We start from the raw sequence: 12578 nt of genomic DNA on the forward strand, positions 1-12578 counted from the left end.
GTTTATGGCTAATTAATGAAAACCGCATACCTCATTATAAACCACTAGGTGATGTATGCTCGTAAAAATAGCACTTTATATCGCAAAAAATAATATAGTGACGAATAAAGTGTCATTCCATGATGACTAAGCTACTCAATATTGACTTAAATTTGTCTTATCTATTAATCGAATCGGTGCACAAAGTAATGAAGATTTGGTATTTTTACAAAAAACGAATCTACACTAGTAACGATTTAATACCGGATAAGTTTAATACCAAAAACTAATCTACACTAGTAACAATGTATAATAACTGTATCTGGCCGTATTTCTCTAATTAAGTGATAACCTCTCCCTACAAAATCAATTATACTTAAACTTAAAATTTCTCTACATCTAAATGCTTTCAATCATCAAGAAATCTAACGACCACAGAAATTATGGAAGCATGTCTTTATCTTCAGTTCAAAAATTTCCGAATTTTATTAAATTGGATTAAATAATGTTAGGTTTTATATTGTAATTGGTTTGTTTGTGAACAAAAAAGGACTTAATTGAACTTTTATAAAAAATAGGACTTGGATTGCAATTTGTATAGATGGTTTAGGTTAAGGTTTGAGTTTGGAACAAGGTAGAAGACTCGCCGGATTTTCGCTAGCTGTACGAGCATTAGAAACAGAAAAATCGTCGCTCAAGCAAATTAGCTATCGCCCTCTTTTCGCTAGTGTGTTGCTTGAGCAATAGTATTACGTAGCCAACCTTAAGTCGTGTCTTTGGAGAGTTTTACACAGCTCATACTTCCTATTCGCCTCCAAATATAAATACCCAAATCATGGATGATTTTTCTGAGGTTGCTTCGTTGTTCTTCATATATTCAACACATTCATAACATCTTTGAGAGATCCAAGAACACAATTCAATTGATGGAATCAATCATTCATTCTTGAGATCCGGCTACCAAATTTTGGAAAAACATCAAATCCTCTAAATTCAAAGCACCTAACTTCCTGAATTCTTTGAGGAATGAACTCTTTCATTGGGCATTGAGAGAGGTAGACTTCAAGCGCTGGAAAAGCATAAGAACATGAGGTTCTTGAAATTCCACTTGGAAGAGACAATTAGCAGAAGATTGGGAAGCTGGTGAGATAACAAATCTTGGAAGCTACAGGGAGTAGGTCGGGAAGTCTAGTAGATTGGCTAGATAGTATCTAACCGTAGTAGATCGGGAAGCTGTGGGGCACAGCAGATCCTGGTGATTAGGAATTGTAACAGCTGGAACTAGTGAAATTTGCTAGGCTGGAATCGTACCATAATCCATATTATCTATAGTGGAGGTAATTGACTTGGTCTCGGAGTTTTTCCCACGTTGGGTTTCTCCATCAACAAACCTAATGTTATTTACTGCTTTCCATATTACTATTACGACATTTAAACATATGAATAATTGAATTGTATGCTTAACCATCTATAAACAAATTAAAAGTGACTTGTTGCTTTAATTAGATTAATTCCGCATGTGAGATCGAACTAAATTGTATAATAATCTAGAACGTAAACTTGGTAATCAAGAGCGTCCCGCGAAATCACAAGTGATGTGTAGCGTTCTAGACCAAACTTTCAAGTGGTATCAGAGCCTAAAAACGTGTTGTGACCTTAATTTGTCTAGATGAGTACTTCGTTTTCTGTTCCGCTCTATTTTGATGGTAGTAACTATGCCTACTAGAAAGTTAGGATGAGAGTTTTCCTTAAATCTTTGGATGAACGAATCTGGTTGAGTGTGGTGAATAGGTGGAGTGCTCCTAGTACAACAGTAGATAATGTAGTAACCGTCATTCCCATTGCTAGTTGGTCTAAAACACAATTGGATGAATGTAATTGGAATAGCAAAGCCCTACATGCCCTATTCATGGCTGTTTTCCAAGAAGAGTTTAGGCTAGCGTCCATGTGTGAGGTAGCGAAAAAAGTTCAGGATATCTTAGAAACCACACATGAGGAAATTCAAGTGGTTAAAAACTTTAAGTTGCAATTGCTAACCACGAGGTTTGAGGAAATTAGAATGAGAGAGAATGAAACTTTTGATGAGTTTTATGCGAGTTTAAACGACATAGTAAATTATAGTTTCAACATGGAGAGAAAATTCTCGAGCCTAAAATTGTGAAAAAAATTCTTAGATCTTTACCTGAGCGATTCAGGCCTAAAGTCACGACAATTGAGGAATTTAAGGACATAGCTTCTATCAAGGTGGAAGAGTTAGTTGGGTCTCTCCAGACTTACGAGCTGACCCTAGATAAACCTTCAAAAGAAAAGTCCTTGGCCTTGAAATTTGTGAGGAATAATCGGATCGAATCTTCTGATTTTGATTCACCAACTAAGGAGGAGTTAGCTTATCTTGCTAAGAAATTCCAGAAAATGCTTAGGAATAAAAAGAAGCCTTAGGAGAGACACAGAGGTGCCCCTATTGAAATTAGGAAAAGATCTGAATCAGTGAGATGCCATAATTGTCGAGGCTTTGGTCATGTGAAGAATGAATGCCCTAATAGTAGAAGAAATCAGGAAAAGGCTATGAATGCTATTCTCACTAATAACAAGTCTAGCTCGAACAATCAGAGTGAGAAATTCACTCGTGAGAAAAATGGAAATTATATAGCTTTCGTTGCTAGGGTTAAGAATGGATCTAACCATGAGAGTGAAAGAGATGAGGACATAGACAGCGACGAGAAAATTGAAAGATATTCTAAGAATGGGGAAAATATCCAAGAGGCATATGAGAAAATGTATGAGCAGAGTCTTAAGATTCTTAATAAGGACAAAGCCTTAAGTACGATGATTGAGGAGCTTCAATTGGAGAGAGAAGTTAGTAGCGTGCATTAGGGATTCTACCTCAATCCTGAGTGAACTGTAATCTGTGAATGAAACTTTGGAAACTCAGGTTAAGAATCTCATCAATGAGCTGATCGTCGAGAATGAGACTTTAGAAATCCATGTTAACAACCTTGTGAGGGATCTAGAGTTTTCTAAGTCTCAATTGCTTTCCTTCACTAGTGGTTCGTCAAAGTTAGATAACATTCTAGGAATGGGCAAGCCGGCTGGAAATAAGGGGGGTCTAGAAACAAGGGAAAAGATCATAATATTGTTAGCACGTCCAAAACCACATTTGTCCCTGCTACAGACCAGCCAAACATGTGCCTAACCCCACATGTTATCACTGTCGAGAGTTAGGTTGCATACGCCTTAGATGTCATCAATACTTGAACAAAGATAGAAACATGAACTTCAATAGAAACAAAAATCACGTGTCTGTTGGTCAAATTGGATTCTTTACTGGTCAAACGAATCGTTTGACCAAATTGATGACATAGTTATCTAGGAACCGTTCTCCTGCTAGGCAGATATGGGAAAAAATGAGTGATCTGCAAAATCTTGAGATAGATCAAGGTGCTCTTAAAGGAAAGAGCACTCTTATACCTAACTGATTAGGTATTCTTGGTACATGCTTGTGCTTAACTATTATATAATTTATGCATGTATCACTTGTATTTGTTTATTGCTTTTTAGGTATTAGTTGCATTTGTATGCATTTTCAGTATGTTTGTATTGGCACATGCACATTCTGCTTGGTTTTGTTTGCTTGACATTTTTTTTTTGTGTGTAAGGCATTCTTGTTTAAAAAATAAAAACACAAAAAAAAAAATTGAAAAATGAAAAGAAAAATCGGATATGGATATTTCTACTACAGTATGATATATAACAGTCTTAAACATGCATGTTATGAACATGTGCGAGCTAAATTGATGAGCTACAGCATAATTTCCATTGCTTACTTAGGTTATTATAGAGTATTTAGTATATGTGTCTTCATGTATCATTTGCATTGCACACACTATGATAGTGTTAGTGGAACTTAACTGTATGAGTGAGATTTGAGATGGCAATCACATGTTAGTAAGGTGACTTTGAACATGAATTGGCCACTTTTATTAGACATAAGCGTAAGTGTACCTCTCGTAATAAAAAGCTCAATATCTTAATGTTCTTTTTCGGGGCCTATTTAACTCGAATAATTAAGCCTGCAGAGTTTTTTATAATCTAATGCCAATGGACAACTGACCTGGGTTAACCGACTTAAAGTTTGCTACAGGGATCATCTTAATCACCTAATAAAAAAAAACCTGCACTTAAGATAAAAAAAATTTGATGTGCTAAAAATATGTGAAAATTTTGAAAAAAATATAAATGCTTAAAGACATGGGGAGAAGAGAAAAGAAGCTTATTCATGCAAAAATAGCTTTATTTAAAGGTCCTAATGTGTTTAATGGTTTGACTTTCATAAGTAGGAGAATAAACTTATTGGCAATGATGTTTTATATATTCATTCTCACAAAATTAAAGTTTGGAATGCTGCTTGTTTTGGATTAGTGACACTTTACACACATGGGTCACTTATACAATTTACTCCTTTTTGACTTAAACTGAGTATGTAGGAAGGATTATTACTTATTGATTTTACATATGCATGCTATCAACTGCACTTGTTTAAGTTGTTATATGTTGATGCTTTAGTTGATTTTAATATTGTTCTCTTCTAACATTTGTGACAAAAGGGGGGAGATAATATATAATTGAGGGGGGAACATATTGCATTTTATGTCTAGGGATCGTTGGGGAGAACATAGATATATATTGTTATCGCATAAAAAAGTTGAGAGTTTGCAGTAAGGGAGAATTTGTGCATTGCATTTGCATTGCATTGTATTCCACATCATAATCCATAGCTGTTTGAATTTTTAATGTTTTATGATGTTAATATTTCGGTTGGTGTTTTGATTGACATTAATGTCACATCTCAAACTAGCATGATGATTTATGACTAAGTGCTTAATCGTTACATTTCCTGTATCACGTGCTTTCACACTTTGTATGTAAGTTTTGGATTTCAGAAAACAGGTTTAACAAGGAATGCGAGAATCAATGATTAGGTACTTTGCCAGTTTAGTTTTGACTGATTACAACACCTTGACTTATTTTGTATAGTTTTGTCACAGAATGCCAAAGAGGGAGTTTGTTAGATTTTATATTGTAACTGACATGTCTGTGAACAAAAAGGACTTAATTAAACTTTTGTAAAAGTCAAGGACTTGTGTTGCAATTTGTATAGATGGTTTAGATTAAGGTTTGAGTTTGGAACAAGGTAGAAAACTCGTCAGATTTTCACTAGCTGCTCGTCAAGTTATTGCTCGAGCGTTAGAAATAGAATCATCGTCGCTCGCTTGTCACCTATACGTCGTTCGAGCGAATAAGCTTTTGCCCGCTTTTCTTTAGGTGTCACTCGAGCGACAATATTACGTGGCCAACCCTAAGTGGCGTTTTTGGAGAGTTTTACACGGTCCATACTTCCTATTCACCTCCAAATATAAATATCCAAGTCATGGACGATTTTTCTGAGGTTGCTTCATCGTACTTCATATAATCAACACATTGATAACATTTTTGAGAGATTCAAGAACACAATTCAACTAGTGGAATCACATTCATTCTTGAGATTTGGCAACCAAGTTTTGGAAAACATCAAATCCTCTGAATTCAAAACAACTGGCTTCCTTATTTCTTTGAGGAACGAACTCTCTCATTGGACATTGAGAGAAGTGGACTTCAAATGCAAGTAAAGCACAAAAACATGAGATTCTTGGAATTTCACTTGGAAGAGACAATTGACAGAAGATCGGAAAGCTGGTGAGACAGCAGATCTTGAAAGCTACATGGAATAGATCGGAAAGTCTAGTGGAGTGGCTAGAGAGTATTTAACTATATTAGATCGGGAAGATGTGGGGCATCTCAGATCTTGGTGATTATAGGAATTACAACAGCTGGAACTAGTGGAATTTGCTAAGCTAAAATTGCACTATAATCCATATTGACTATAGTGGAGGTAACTGACTTGGTCCCGTATTTTTTTTTACATGGGGTTTCTTCGTCAACAAGTTTGGTGTTATTTACAGATTTCCATATTACTATTGCGGCATTTAAACATAGGGATAATTGAATTGTATGATTAACCATCTAGAAACAAATTAAAAGTGACTTCTTGTTTTAATTAAATTAATTTCGCATGTAAGGTCAAACTAAATTGTATAGTAATCTAGAACGTAAACTTGGTAATCAAGAGCATCTTGCGAAATCACAAGTGGTGCGTAGCATTCTAGACCGAACTTTCAAATAAGTAATTTCCCTCTTGGTGTCATTCTCATTCACAAATTAATCAACTATTGACCATATAATCGAAGAATTAAGAATTGTTATAAAAATGATGCACAAAATCATACTAAGAGTTAAAACTTGATAATCAAAATCAAATGTTCAAACTAGACTACATCATTTGTCCTAACAAATTTTTAGCTACGAATCATCATTTAAGATCACAAATGATAAATTGAAGACATCACCATGCCTTGAAACTAGGGAAAAAAATTGAATGAAAACCAAAGGGGAAAAAAATTGAATACTCTAACTTGCACTCCACAAATTATGGAATTCTTCTTTATCTTCACTTTGTTCTTTTTTCCTTGGATTGTATTTAATCTTGCCGTTAGAAATGTCACACAACTTGACAACATAAATGATGAGGATCAAAGGAGAGATAAGTATACTAGAAAATCTTGGAGTAGTAAGATTGTCAAATTCAAATCAAAGGATAAATGCAAAGTTGTTAATTTGTTATTTGATAGTTATTATTAATTTTTTGGATAAACACTAGCTACAGTAATAATGGAGAGTTGTTATTTTATTATAAAAAGGAATAAATGTGTCCTAGGTACTTATGTTCTATGGTTGTCGGTCAATAATTTTAAAACCAAGTCTTTTATTCATTTTTAAACTTCTTTTTATATTTTTACTTGGTATCAAAGCTATTGTGAGCACTCGACACACTATAAGTCCTCTCTTCTACTATCACTTTACCATCCGTAAATGTTGACAACTTCTTACACTCATCTCTCATTAATTTTCTTCCATCAAGTACATCCCACCAATCCAAACAAAACAATGAAAGCAGAAAATTTCATACCGAAATTGACAAATAGTTCAAGACTTCAAGAACAAATTGATCATTTCACCAATGAAGATCTTGTCCCCACCAAATATATTACATTAAATCAAACAATACACACACAAACAAAAACTTCAAAATTAACATATGAATTTATTGCCCAGTGAAAGTCTCATCCTCTCATTCATGGTTGGATCATCGCAATAGTTTGAAGAAACCCTGAGATACGTTATAGGCTCAGATACAACCCATACAGTATGAGAAGCACTTGAAATGCTTATATACACAAGTGATATATCTTTGCAAGAAGGAAGATAAAAATCAATTTTAATTTCTTCAACAAACCAATGTTAATAGCAGCTCTCAATTTTTTGAACCAAAATGTGCCTTTAGTCCCAGTACAATTTGCAATAGGATGTTAGAAACATCACACAACTTGGCTATAAAAATGATGAGGATCAAATGAGTGATAAGATCAGAAAATTTTGAAATGATAAAATTGTCAAATTCAAACCAAAGGATAAATACAAATTTGCTAATTTGTTATTTGATAGTTGTTATCTATTTTTCGAATAAATACTAGCTATAATAATAATGGAGAGGAGTTGTTGAACATATTTTATTATAAGTAGGGATAAACGTGTGGTAGGTGCTCATGACCTATGGTCATCAGTCAATAATGTTATAATCAAGTCTTGTATTTATGCTTTAAGTTCTTTTTATATTTTCTTCTCTTGCAACATGATTTAATCAAAATGTGAACTTAATTAGTAAGAATTAATATGGTTAGACAACAAATTGAAATTTGGAGTTAGAACCAAATATTTGAGTTAATAATGGTATATATGTGGACAATATTCTCACAATCAAATTATGATGCACGCCAAGCACCTAACTCCAAACACTACGTGAATGTATGTATTATATTTATGGGCTAAAATACAATAATATATGGCAAAGTGTTGGGAACTAGTTTCAACTTTAAGGATAAAGTTATCCACATTTTGAACCAAATCTTACTTCAAAAGTATAACAAAATCTTGATTTTTACATCAAAAGATGAAATCAAAATCTAAAAGGTTTGAATTTGGATAAGTAAGAGGGACAAAGCAGAGAATATGCATAATTAAATAAGTAGAACCCTCCAGCCATAATCTTGATTTGGACCCACAAATTAACTTTTAATCACATTCCACCTCAACAACATCATTTAACCCTAACCCACTATTGTCCCGCCAATGGACTTCCTGCAACATGTCCAGATTATCCTACTGCATGTCATCTTGTATGCAAGATATATATATATATATATATATATATATATATATATATAATTAATTAAATACTTTTTTACTATAAAAATTCTTACCCCCATATTATTTTGCACGAGTTCATCATTAACCCACTAATAAGGTTCAATGTGGGGTTTTCACATGTCGGATGAAGCCCAATATCTCATTGTCAAATTTACAAAACCATTAATCCCTCACTTTATCCGAAGTAAAATCATCCATTCAATATGGCCCTCAAAAAACACCATGCAAAGTCCCAAACAACTACATATCAACCAATATGTACCCTGCATCCTAGACAAGTAAGGCCCCCATGACTAATTAAGACTAGCATTTTGCAAGCACAAAGTCCCCACGAGGGCTCACATAAGGTGACTAGGGTATAAGTTATAAAGAGTTACAAGTGACTTTAGCCGCCATATATATTTGCACGTACACATATGTAAATATATACACATGTGGAAATATTTACGAAAAAGAATTCTGTGCATAATTTTAGCACTAAAGAAGCATATATATATGTCTGAGTGCTACTTACCATGCGCACAAATTTTTCATATGGGGTGCCCACCATTAATTCTTGGAGTTTTTTCACTAAAGGGAAGTTTGAAATGTGTCATTTTTTAAGCCATTGCACTTTCCCATGTTTACATGACAATAATTAGAGTCCTAGTTTAATTAAAATAGTCACTTATAAAGTTTCTCACAAAGATGAGAGAATTTGATCATGTTATAGGAGCTTTGTGTAAATTGCACTTTTTTTTTCCAACATTTATGCAATCTCTGTAAATTATCAATTATTTTTTCTTTTAATAAATATACACGTGTTGATTTATCATTTGCAATATTGTTTACAATAATAGGAAAAACTTTATTTTTATATCTTTGCTTGAAATTTTGATGAAGCTGTAATAAACGGAAGATGATTGACATTCTAAAATTTATTTTATTTTATCAAATATAGAGATTATGAGCATCAAATATCTGCCGATTTTTTTATAATATGAAAAATAAGGAAGAATTGAGAAAATCTCAAATTCTATTCATGAAAACCCTATCATCGATCTTGCTTTTGAAAAAGTAAGAAAAATTCCAACTAATTCTTTAAATCTAAAAATATAATCAAATAAAACTCCCAATAATTAATATTAAAACACACCATAAAATCCTAATTAAATAGTAAAGGAACCAATCCGTCCAATCAAACTAAATTTCCTCTTAACTAAGACTCGGTATTTTAAGAATGAAAACCCACATTAAAGATAGAAAATTTGAAATTATATAGCGAAATGAGTAGAGATCTATTGCTCCAAACTTGTCATTTATTTGACCATTTTGTATTACATTTTTGACATCTCAACACATTATATTTTTTTAACAAATGATAAGACGTCAAAGTGTAATGTTACCATCTTCTTATTAATTAGAAGTTGTGATGTGTCCATGTCCGATGTTCCATGTCCGATGTGTTAAACATGTGTCAAGAGAATAATATATATGGGATTTGGATTAAATAGGATTAGTCTACTCCACTAACTAATTAGGATGTATCACTATACATATCTTGTACCTAGAGATTAATCTTTGCAGTAAAAAGAGAAGGCAAAGTAAAATTATGGGTTTGGAAAAGAGACCACGTATATGCACTAATGATTATTCAAAGGTTTGAAGCATAGATTTGAAGAAATTAGAAACAAGACATGTTAAGAGTTTCAAGTGCTTATAATCTTTCTCACTGCCCCCACAGACAAAACACATCGATATATATAAGTAAAATTTTGAATCAATGTCTCACTCTCTCTCCTCTTTCTCTTTCTAAATGTATATATTTATGTATAGTGTATATCATCACTGTTCCTCGAGCCCTGCAGCCAAAGAAATCTCTCGAAGTGGATGAAACCTTACACGCCACATCATTCTCTACACTGCCCTTTTTCTCTTTCGAATCTCTCTTGATTGCTCCATGCTAGCTAACCATCATTTCTTTTCCATGGTTTTTTTCATCTTTCTTTAAAATAAAATAAAAAAAAGGAAAAAAAAAAAGGAAATTGCTTAGGTCCGATGTATCTATTTAACATCGTTTAAACATAAAAATAATAATTTGTATATGAGGGATTAGGCTACTTATGATCTTTGAATAAGGACAGAGTGAGTCGAATCCATTTAATATCGTTTAAATATAAAAATAATAATTTGTATACGAGGGATTAAGCTAATTATGATCTTTGAATAAGGACATAGCGAGTCGAAGGCACTTTGAGATTACAAGGCTTGAATCATTTAAAAGGATTTCACTATATATGTGACCATGCGAAGACCCTATCACACAAGTATAACGAGATTATGCTTGTGTTTTCGACATCTTTGGTCTTTTGACTCGTCACGTCTATTATCTAGATCCAAAGTCCAAACTAAGAATAAGTGAGAGCAAACTTAAGCACAAAATCGAATAGGTTGTTCGGAAGCTAAAAGAGATTAAAAATAAGAGTACAAAGACGCCTAGCTTGTTAACAGCAACCAGGATAATGTATATTTTTTATTGGGGATTTCTGGGGGGGAAAATCATCGCATATTCCTCCTATTCCTTATAAAATTCTTGTGGCTTTTTTAAAATCATGTTGTACAAAAAGGGGATATATCACGTCAAAAGATAAAATGCCAATTTTTTCCTTCGTATCAAAAGACACACTCTAAAAGAAGTTATTTGTTACCGAACCATCTTTGAAATAATAAGATAAATTCTCAACTAAAAGTTTTATGTTTCTCGTAAATTTAACTCATTGAATTTCCATCACGTTAGTAGTATATTACTGACTTTGTGTGGAATATAACCTCTTTACTTCATAATGGCTGCAAAGCTCTCGAGAAAGACACCTTCCAAATTATCCATATGCATCAATTTTAAATTTATTGAAAGTAAGACTCATTCTGGCACGCCTTTTTTCATTTCTTATTAACCAAACAGAACTAACTTTTTATGAACAGTAAACTGTACCTGGCATATGCATTATGCTGACATAAGCATGTTGTCACTAGGGGTGGAAGGAAAAAAAAAAAGAGATCTGCTAAGAATACACAGGAAGGGACAAGGATTGGGGAAAATTCAAAGAAAGAGTCGAGATCGCACCACTTCGACCCTGTCCCCAATGTCTGTCCTCAATCTCTGTCTCTTTAGCATTTCTGAAAAAAAAATAAAAAATAAAAAAATAAAATAGTAGCCAGTGGGCGAGTACTTCATAACTTAATTGATAACAAAGGAATTATATATTGTGAAGAAATGAGCCCGACGAAATATAAACATGGAAGCCATTATGTTCCCCTCTGCTCCAAAACTCTGTGTCTTGTTTAGAAAGTTCCTTTACTTTATCGCCAGACTTTCTATATTCCTGACTTCAAATCCATTAAAGATTTCATTCATCAAATCCTCTCTGTTTCACCCCCATAGATATGTGTGTAAAAAGAGGAATGGGAGAATATGCTTTTGGAGAAGACCAAAATGAGATAAATTTATATGTAGTACAGGTCACAATTCTAGATAACAATATTTTCCGATGGAAAACCATCATTTATTATTTTAAATGTTCATTGAAATTAATTTGCTAATTTCGTGAATTACCGTTCAAAATATCGAATATATTGAGCCCAAAATTTAATTATGAATATATAAACCATTTGATTTGGTCCTAGTTTTGGGGTTTCCAAGCTCAGCTCAATATGGTTTTAGAAATTAAAACAATAGGTTCGTTGGTCATTTGTAAGTTTAATCAATTTATAACCATAAACGGGGTAAAGATGTTTATGTTTCAAATGTGGTTGACCTTTCAAATCAAATACGTGTGACAACTAAGGTTACTAAAACTCGATAGCAAGGAGATTGGGATGATTTGGTAAAGGAAGCCTCCTCTTGTAGTCTTATTTGAGGCAAATTGTAGACTCAACAAATAGAACGTTTTATGCATTCTTAAATAAAAGCTATTATACACCTGAATGTCGAACCCCATATCTTGGGGGGAAAAATGAAGAAGGTAGCACCGAAGAAAGAAAAGAGCGAGATGGTATTTTTGTTGTTCTCACAAAGTGAATCTTATATTTTAAGCATGGTTTCACCATCGAATGACATTTCCAAGATTTTTCCTCTCTCTCTCTCTCTCTCTCTCTCTCTCTCTCTGTTGGGGAACCTATTATAATTTTTGCTAGATGTCAAGGTATACATTGATCTTCACTAGAAATTGAATCAATATGTAGAATTCCCTCTTAGTAGG

This window comes from Olea europaea, unplaced genomic scaffold, assembly GCF_002742605.1.
Source record: "Olea europaea var. sylvestris unplaced genomic scaffold, O_europaea_v1 scaffold244, whole genome shotgun sequence".
Lineage (NCBI taxonomy): Eukaryota > Viridiplantae > Streptophyta > Magnoliopsida > Lamiales > Oleaceae > Olea > Olea europaea.